At 46.0% G+C, this 10,335-nt stretch overlaps 1 pseudogene; it reads right to left on the reverse strand.

Annotated features, from left to right (window-relative positions):
* Positions 1-8,044: 8,044 nt before the first annotated feature.
* Positions 8,045-9,392, reverse strand: LOC116463395 (galactosylgalactosylxylosylprotein 3-beta-glucuronosyltransferase 3-like; annotated as a pseudogene).
* Between the last annotated feature and the right edge of the window lie 943 nt (positions 9,393-10,335).

Consider the following 10,335-nt stretch of genomic DNA (forward strand, 5'->3'; position numbering starts at 1 on the left):
TTTTTAAAAAGGCTAATTCTGATTATGATGAACATGAAAGGCATCCTGAAAGGGAAAACAAAAGGAACAACAGTTGACTCTTGAACAATGTGGAGGTTGGGGTGACGACTCCCCATGCAGTAAAAAATCCATATATAAAACTTTTAACTCCCCCAGAACTTCACTAATAATAACCTGCTGTTGACCAGAAGCCTTCCCAATAACATAAACAGTGTATTAACACAGCAGTCTGCAACCTTTTTGGTACCAAAGACCAGTTTCATGGAAGACAATTTGTTCACAGATCAGAGTTGGGGGTGGGGAGGGTGGTTTCAGGATGATTCAAGTGCAATACATTTATTGTGCATTTTATATCTATAATTATTACATTGTAATACATAATGAAATAATTATACGTCTCACCATAATGTAGGATCATTGGGAGCCCTGAGCTTGTTTTCCTGCAACTAGATGGTCCCATCTGGGGATGATGGGAGACAATGACAGGTCATCAGGCATTAATTTTCATAAGGAGCACACAACCTAGATCCCTCAAATGCACAGTTCACGATAGTGATGGCAGCGGCTGCAGCAGGGTGGTATGACTGGGGTTGCACACTTCATGGAGCTCCCCAGTGCTGGTGCAACCACCCAAACCGTGACTGCAGACCCAGGCCTTCTGCTCTCTAAGGAGCAGGCAGGAGCCCCACCCTCCTGGACGGGGCTGCAGCCACCCAAACTACAGCTGTGGATCCGAGCCTCCCTGTGCTCTTGGAGGGGGCTGGGAGCAGGCAGGATCTGCCCTCATGGGTGCAGCTGCATCCACCTGACCTGCAGCTGCAGACCTGGGCCTCCCGCTCCATGGAGCAGGCAGGAGTCAGGGACAAGCAGGAACCCCACCCCTTCTGAGTTGGTGGGGCAGGAGCTTCCTGGGTGCAGCTGTAGCTGTCCTCCCAGGTGAAGGACCTGGGTATCTCTGTAGTCTGCATCCTCAAGGGCCTGGGAAAGGCCCCCCACCTCTCCGTCCCTGCTGGTTAGGGGGTGTTTGCTCCCACTGCCTGGACTCTCTCCTCTCCCAGTGCCAGCTCTAATCTTGGAGTGGGGCTGGGGCCAAGCCCTGGGGCCATAAATGGCAGCAGGAGGCAGACAGATTCCTGGGCTGAAGGGGGCAGGTCCCTAGTAAGGCCCCACCTTCAGGCCCAGGAGGGGCCTGGCTGACCACTGGGGGCCAGGCTGCCAGTTCCGTGGACTGGAGTAGGGGACACGTGGAGCCTCTTCCAGGCCTGCCCATGGCTGCCTATTGACCAATCAGCACACACTTCCTCCCCTCTGCAGTCCATAAAAGCCCTGGCCTTGGCTAGCACAGGACAGAGGATGGCCAGAGGATGAAGAGGGCAGAGAGATGATGGGATAACCAGCTGTAGAGAAAAACTACCATCTCTGTTGATAGCTGGAGATGATGGGACACCCAGTTGCAGAGAGGACCAACCATCTCTGCTGAGAGCTGCAGAGATGACCTGCTGGCAAGGGTGTGCCACCCTCTCCAAGGCCTCCTCTCTGCTGAGAACTGACCACTTGACAGATGACCTGCCTACAGAGAGGAGCTACCCACTGCGGGGCTCCTCTGAGCTGTTGTAACACTCAGTAAAGCTCATCTTCATCTTGTTCACCCTTCACTTGTCTGCATATCTCATTCTTCCTGGATGTAGGACAAGAACTCAAGCAAAGGCACTGTGGCCACAGAGGTTTCTGTCCAGAAAATCGACACCCCAAAGATCCCGTAACAATAGGGTTTGCACTCCTATGAGAATCTCATGCCACCACTGATCTGACAGGAGGTGGAGCTCAGGTGGTAATGTAAGCAAAAAGGAGCGGCTGTAAATACAGATAAAGCTTTGCTAGCTCAGCCTCTGCTCACCTCCTGGTCTGTGGCCCGGTTCCTCAAATTGGGGACACCTGTATTAACGCATATTTTGTACGTTACATGTATTATGTACTACATTCTTACAATAGCGTAAGCTAGAGAAAACATTTTTAAAAACTTGAGAAAATATATTTATTATTCATTAAGTGAAAGTGGATCACCATACAAGTCTTCATCCTTGTCATCTTCACACTAAGCAGGCTGAGGAGGAGAAGGAAGAGAATGGGGTAGGTCTTGCTGTCTTGGGCTGACAGAGGTGGAGGAAGTGGAAGAGGAGTCAGGAAAGGCAGGCACACTTGGTGCAACTTTATGGAAATATATCACAATTTCTGTCTGGCTTTTATTACTTTTCTATTTCTCTAATATTGTTTCTGTACAGTACCAATTCTTCTTCTACTTTTTGCATCAGTTTCAGTGCCCTTATCATAGAAGAGTCCTTGCTGTAAGAGAAGTCAAAAGCAATCTTGAATCATTGAAACTTTTCTGCCAGGTTGTCTAATGTCAGTTTGTTTTCTGGCACTGCTTCTTTTATGTCTTTTTCTTCATCATTTGGCACTGTTCAGAGGTGCTCATCTTCATCAAGCTGTCTTCTGTTAATTCCTCTAGTGTAATGTCTATTAGTTCTTGAATTTCTCCAAGGCATCTTAAAACCCTTCACCCTCCACCTTTTTTTTTTGCCATATTCACAATCTCTTTTATGATTTCCTCGATTGGTTCTGTCAAAATAAATAATAACTGGATTTATGACAGAACAAGTTACATATAAGTTAGCAAGCCCCAAACAATACATTCCTGCTGAAGAAAACTGCAGGAATGTATTGTTGGGGCTTGATAACTTTCACAGCTTTTTCTATAACAATGATGCCATCTTTAGTGGTGTAACCCAGACTTTCATGTGTTTTCTCTATTGGGGTTCTCTTCCTTTCCTTAGGGTACCATGTGTATGTAATGAGCCTTCATGGTCCTTATGACCCTCTGACCTAGAGGCTACTTTAGACACGTTGTGTTTGGGGGCAAGTAGACCACTTTCACACCTTCAGTGTTGAGCTTGTGGGGTTCTGGGTGGCCAGGGACAATGTCCAATATCGAAAGAACTTTAAAAGGCAGTCCACTACTGGCAAGATACTTCTTGACTTTAGGGACAAAGCATCAATGGAACCAAACCAGAAAAAGGGTTCTCCTTGTCCAGGCCTTTTGTACAACAAGACTGGCAGCTGGTGTTTATCTTTTGTCTTCAAGGCTTGGGGATTAGTGGCTTTCTAGAAAATCGCAGTCCTGATAGCATTTGCATAAAACACTAGAGTTAGCCTATACTTTCTTGCCTTAAATCCTGGTGCTCACTTCTCTGCCTTACTAATACATGTCCTTTGCGCCCTTCTTTTTCCATAATAGGGCACTTTCATCTGTATTAAAAACCCAATCAGGCAGGTATCATTTCCCCTCAATGACTTTTTTTTTTTTTTCGTATTTTTGAGATGGAGTCTCATCATGTTGCCCAGGTTGGTCTCAAATTCCCGGACTCAAGTTATTCTCCTGCCTCAGCTTCCCAAAGTGCTGGGATCACAGGAGCGACCTACGGTCACTGGCTTTAATGATTTTCTTAATGGCATCTGGGAACTTATCTGCTGCCTCTTGGTCAGCAGAAGCTGCTTCTCCTGTTATCCTGACATTTTAAAAGCCAAATCTCTTTCTAAAATCATCAAACCATCCATTGCTGGTGTTACGTTTTCCAGCTTTAGATCCTTTAACCTTCCTTTTGCTTTAAGTTGTCATATTGTGACTTTGCTTCTTCTTGAATCATATTAGAGTCTATAGGTATGCCTTTCTTATAGCAATCCTATACCTATGTAAAAGCTGCATTCTCAATATGAGATAAAGTATTTTGCAAAAAGTGCAAGGTTTTTGTGCCTGCTGGCATAGCTATAGTGACACCTTCATAAATTTCCTTTTTTTTTTTTTTTTTGAGACGAAGTCTCACTCTGTCACCAGGCTGGAGTGCAGTGGCATGATCTCGGCTCACTTGCAACCTCTGCCTCCTGAGTTTAAGCGATTCTCCTGCCTCAGCCTCCTGAGTAGCTTGGACTACAGGTGCGCACCACCATGCCCAGCTAATTTTTGTATTTTTAGTACAAAAAATGGGGTTTCACCATGTTGGCCAGGATGGTCTCGATCTCTTGACCTCGTGATCTGCCTGCCTTGGCATTCCCAAAGTGCTGGGATTACAGGCGTGAGCCACCGTGTCCAGCCTCCTTTTTTTCTATAGTGGCCTTTATGCTGGATTTATTTAACTTGAAATGGTGGGCAATCCCAGCTGCAGACTTCACTCTATGGTACGTCTCAAGCAATTCAACTTGTTCTTGTAACGTCATGACTTTTCTCTGCTTCTTGGGAGCACTTCCAGCATCATTACTGACACTCTATGGGTCCCATGGTGTTATTCAACGTTTACAGTATTGCACTAAACACAATGAAAAATACATGAGAACCGCGAGAGATCACTTTTTACCACAATAAGCGATTTACTAGGGAGATGAACTGCTCATGGGGAGAAGATTAAGGTCACACAGTGTTTTAAGCAGATACATCATGAGCTCACTGCAATAGCAACAGAAGGGGCTATGAAATTACTACAGTAGGACGGTATGTGCTATAGTTCATTTTATGCAGTTATGATTTAACATTGCATCTTTATGTTTGTTTACACTTCTCTCAACTTTGAATGGTGCTATGTACAGTCTGTGTGTATACGTTTTGGTAAATTTTAACTTTTTATAAAAGGTTTGTGTATATTTTATGGTAGTAAATGATAAACTAGCATCTACCTATATTTTATGCATTCATGACATACCTTTTTTTTTTGATATTTCTAGGCCACACGGTTCATCTGTGAGTTTTTTCAAATTGTCCAAATCTCCACGATATTTTCTAATATATTTATTTTTAAAAATCCACCCATAAGTGGGCCCTCACAGTTCAAACCTGTGTTCTTCAAGGGTTAACAGTGTAAGTAATCATCCACATGAACTATTTCAAGTCCTTAGCGCACACATATATTTGGGATTTGCCATTCTGAACATACAGAGTGACATGTATATACTGTAAGAGGGTTTTTGTAACTAGAAAAGTCCTAGTGTTTCTCCTTTAAAAGACAACAGGGCAGTGTCTCAGTAGAGGATTTAAATTACGGGGGTGTTTTATTCTCTCAAATCTTGAAAACTTCAAAGATACATGTTTCTTGGCTTTTCAGCTATAATGCCAACCAGCATTAGGAAGACATTACCCAATCCCAGACTTGTCTTGCTGCCCCAAATCCAACCATTCTGAATTACAGGAGACAGAGATTATCATCTGAAAAGGTGAGATAGCACAGACATGATGAATGGGGGCCTAATTGTGAGGTGGGCAGCCGGTGTGATTTGTATCTATTCTGGAAATCCCTCTATAGATCTCAGAACAGGTGAAGATCATCCAGGTACAGCTCCAACTTCTGGTCATCAGTCACCAGAAATCTCGGAAACTCAGTGGCATACGGCCTGGGCTGCTTGTCCCAGTTGGAGGTACACTTTAATCTGCAGTTTATCTGATATTGTCATTTAACTAGATCTGTATGTTAGCTCACTTAGATAAGCAACTTCAGTACAGGAGCTGTATTCTTTCCCTCTGTAATGCTGTGTATTTTAGAAGGCAACTAACAGATATTGGTTTGAAGAAATGGACTAGAGAATCACACAAGGCTGTATCAAAATAAAAATTCTATGAATCATTTATCAGAAAAAATTCTTGAAATTCAAAATGTTTGGATCATTTTTAAAAAATAGATGCATGCATAACCATTACAAAATAGTCTAGAAAATTGGATATTAAGTGCCTACATAAAGAGATCCCCAAATTTACTTAAGGTTACAGCCACCCATAAAACTGAGTACTTAAAAAAGCTGGTGGCAAAAAAGTTAGTGGCATTTGAAATAAAAAAGACTCTATGATAATAAAGAAAAGGAAAACTAGTTACAAGGTAAACTGCTGCAGGACAGACACATCTTTGGAGTCTTCCAAGGTGCATTCAGAGATAGAGCTGAAAAGGGCTGTGTGAAAACAAAGTCTGTTTATGTTCTAGTTTTTAAAATTGTGTGGTTTATATATTTTTAGGTAGTAATATGCAAATGAGCTCAAGCTCAGCTGAAAGCAACACCAACATGGTTGATAGGTTTCTCTCCTCTAAAAATGAGGTTCTACATTGCCTCCAAAATCCCCCCAAACTCCAGGTCTCTGAGTCTATAAACTCCACTGCGTCATATAGCTGTGTGCTTTTTTCCAGATAAAATGATCTTCTGTGAACTGTCAGATAGATTCTCCTAGCTCATTGTCACAGATTGATTGCCACTATAATTATAGTGCCAGCTGCTGCTGTTTTTTTGTTTTCTTTGCACTCCAGGCTCCAGATGAGAGCTGTGCATTTTCTGTGAAGTCCTAGAAATGAAACACAGGAGCTTTCTAACTTCGGAAAATCACGTTCTCTTTATTAGAATTCTGCTGAGGCTGGCCGGGCGCGGTGGCTCACGCCTGTAATCCCAGCACTTTGGGAGGCCGAGGCGGGTGGATCACGAGGTCAGGAGATCGAGACCGTCCTGGCTAACACAGTGAAACCCCGTCTCTACTAAAAATACAAAAAATTAGCCGGGCGAGGTGGCGGGCACCTATAGTCCCAGCTACTCGGGAGGCTGAGGCAGGAGACTGCCGTGAACCCCGGGGGGCGGAGCCTGCAGTGAGCCGAGATCGCACTATTGCACTCCAGCCTGGGCGACAGCGAGACTCTGTCTCAAAAAAAAAAAAAAGAATTCTGCTGAGGCTAATGTGATGGGAGACAAGAGTGGAGTATTTAAACTCTGTAGCTATTAATACCCCTAATCAAAGTGTTTTAGCTTGCCTATAGGGCACTTCTCTGTTACTGATGCCTCCTGTTTTAGCAACTGAGACAGAAGATGCCTAGAAGCAAAAAGTCTGACCTGAGCACCAAAAGGTTGTCATAATTAAAAAAAAAAAATTCTTTGTAGAGATGGGGTCTCACCATGTTGCCCATGGCAGGTCTCAAACTCCTGAACTCAACTGATCCGCCTGCCTCTGTTTCCCAAAGTGCTGGGATTACAGGCATAAGCCACCACACTTGGCCTGGTTGTCATAAAATTAATGTTATATTGCCTCCTCTTCTACACCTGGTAATAACTGCAAATGTTTATCATCTTTTATCTCTTTCCAATATTCTATCAAAAGATTACTGGAAGTAAGGCCGGGTGCGGTGGCTCAAGCCTATAAACCCAGCACTTTGGGAGGCCAAGGTGGGTGGATCACTTGAGGTTAGGAGTTCAAGACCAGTCTGGCCAATATGGTGAAACCCCATCTCTACTAAAAATACAAAAATTAGTTGGACATAGTGGTACATGCCTGTAATCCCAGCTACTTGGGAAGCTGAGGCAGGAGAATCGCTTGAACCTGGGAGGTGGAAGTTGTAGTGAGCCGAGATCGCGCCACTGCACTCCAGCCTGGGCGACAGAGCAAGACTCTATCTTCAAAAAAAAAAAAAAAAAAATAGAGAGAGACCCCCAAGCAGCTCAACTCAACTGTCCTCTTCCCCACCTGTTTTTTTGGTGGCTGAGCAACTTACCACCTGAGTTTTAGGCTTATGGATTTGAAGCATGTACTCCTGCATTTGAGTATTAGTTCTCTTGTCCCACCTTCCCAGAAAAACATTATCTTTTGTAGAGTATGTTAATCACAATCCACAAAACCAAGTATGCCAAGTTGTCTGCCACCACTGAGGCCACCATTGTTTTTGTAGGCTCCTGTGGTTCTCCACACCATCCCAGCCTCCTCAACCCCCAAATTATTGCTGGGCTACAGAAATCTTGAATCTTTGGCAGGGTTGGGAACCCATAGGCCTCTAAAGCAGACTCCCTGGAGGCACCAATATAACCCTTCCCTGTTGGTGTCATAGTTTTCCCCCACTAGGACCTGAGTCATCTCTATTTTGGGGCAAACAATTCTTTCTGCTTCTCTCAAGCATTTGGCCTCTTCCTTCAAATATTTTTTTTTTCTTCAGGTTGAGATTCTTTATTCTGGAGGTAGGAAGGGGGTCAGCATGCTCAGGTGGGGAGGGTCCAGCCCAGTTCCTCCAGCCCCCCAGTGCATGTCCAGCCCCAATAAGTTACCCAGTTACTCAGCTGCCCTCCCTCCTGGGTCCGTCTGTCCTTCTGTTCCACCCTAGACAGGGCCAACCTGGCTCAATACAAGGGCTGCTTGTCCCCAGCCTGTGGGCAGTGCCACATGGCAGGCTGGGGGAGAGGTGAAGCAGCAGGACCATGCCCTGGGCCTGGAGGGGCAGAGGGGCCACTTCTGGCTTCAAGGGGTCAGGACTTGGAAAACCACATCCTGGGCAGGCCTGGGGCCCAGTCCCACAAGGTCTATGACAGAAAAGAGGTGGTAGTTGGGTTGGGGCCGCCATCACACCTCAATTGCTGGGTCTGAGCCCCGGCCCTGCCGTTGCAGCTGCTCCTCCTGCTTCATCTTGGGCTTCTCTGTGTAAGCGACATCAGTACCCGAGTGCAGTTGGCAGCCTGTGGCTCCAGGTCCTTGGGATCCACAAGGTGGCTTAGAAGACTGCTCTCCAGGTGGCTCCGGGGAGCAGTGGAATCAAACCGGGCATTGGGCTTAGCTAATAGCAAGGGCAGGGCCACAGCAAATCCGGCCATATCCACAGGGAAGGGCCTGTTGGGCTCCCATGCTTTGTGGAAGCCCACTACCCGGCCATCCTGTACCTGAGGGCCCTCGAATCGCAGGCCACCCACCAGCCCCACAGGCCACACTGAGACACCACAGGTCCAGTGCATCTCCTCAAACAGCTCCCGGCTGTAGGTGTTGTCATTGTCAGCCAAGTACACGACTCCTTGGGTCCCTGGTGGTGGTGGGTCCTTCTCCCCACCTACAGCACCCCCTCTGCCCCGGAGCCAGTCCAGGGCCTTGTTCCACCGCTTGACACCACGGGGATGAACCCAGCCAGGCTTGCCGTCCCGAAGCTGCTGGGCTTTGGGCGTGAGGACCACCAGGTGTGTGAAGAGGAGGCCAGAGACAGCCAGCAGCCCTGAGACCAGCGGGGTGGGACCCTCAGCATCCTCCACCAGCAGCCAATGCAGCCGGGGCACCAGGCTCAGTGTCTGGGACAGCCGTACCAGCTCTGCCTTCTGTACCAGCCTGGCATAGGTGGGGGTAACAACATAGATAGTAGGCAGGGCCTCAGGTTCAGGGGGCTGGGCAGGGGCAGGGGGTGGCCGTCGGAGTTCCGCTTGCAGCTGGGAAATCCTCAGATCCTTCTGCTGTAGCTGCTTGGCTGCTGCCCGCAGGGGAGGAAGGCAGTCACATGGCTGGCCAGCACGTAGAGGAGGCCGGCGATCGACACCAGGAAGTAGGCGAGAAACACGTTCTTCAGCTTCAACTTCATGGCCGAGCCGCCGGCGCCCGAGCAGGCGGGATCTCTCAAATACTATTTTTCTCCATGGGCTCAGGCTTTTTGGGAAACAACAGCCAGTAAGTCTAGTGTGAGGTTCTTCTGTTTTCTTGCTACATACATAACTGTTTTGGGGTAAGAAAGCACAGAGGGGAAAACAGGTGAAAAAAATTATAGCTCAAAAACATTTTCAGCCATATTAATTCAATTCCAGAAGCAATTACACTTTTTTTAAAAGACAATAATTTAATAGAAATATAGTGCATTTACTGCTATGGATAGATAATTCATAATATGTTGGGTTTTTTTGTTCGTTTTTGAGACAGGGTCTCACTCAGCTGCCCAGGCTGGAGTGCAGTGGTGTGATCATAACTCACTGTGGCCCTGATTTCCTGGGCTCAAGCAATCTTCCTGCCTCAGTCTCCCAAGTAGCTGGGACTACAGGTGTGAGCCACCACTCTGGCTAATTATTTTATTTTTTGTAGAGATGGGTTCTCACTTTGTGGCCCAGACTGCTCTCAAATTCCCGAGCTCAAGCAGTTCTTCCACTTTGGCCTCCCAAAGTGCTGGAATTACACACATGAGCCACTAGGCCTGTCCCACATGTTGTTTTGACAGGAAGTTACAAAGATGTCTATCAGGATGACTCCAATGTTTAATAGAAAATGTACATAAAGTCAAAACGAATATTTACCACCATGAAACAGTAGCTACCACTACAATTCACACTTCATAAGCAACCTTTTTAGGAGCTGAATTGGTGAAGCTGAGATGGACTAAGGCCTAATATTGCCTGACTTTCTGCTTTATATCTTTAATATTTTCTGTAATATACTGAATAAAAGCCTAGGACCTGGATGTACTGCAATGTGCAGTATATAGAGCCCATAGCTTTTTTTTTTTTTTTTTTTTCTGGAATGCAGTGGTGCCATTTTGG

Source organism: Hylobates moloch, unplaced genomic scaffold (assembly GCF_009828535.3).
Source record: "Hylobates moloch isolate HMO894 unplaced genomic scaffold, HMol_V3 SCAFFOLD_35, whole genome shotgun sequence".
NCBI classification, from domain to species: domain Eukaryota; kingdom Metazoa; phylum Chordata; class Mammalia; order Primates; family Hylobatidae; genus Hylobates; species Hylobates moloch.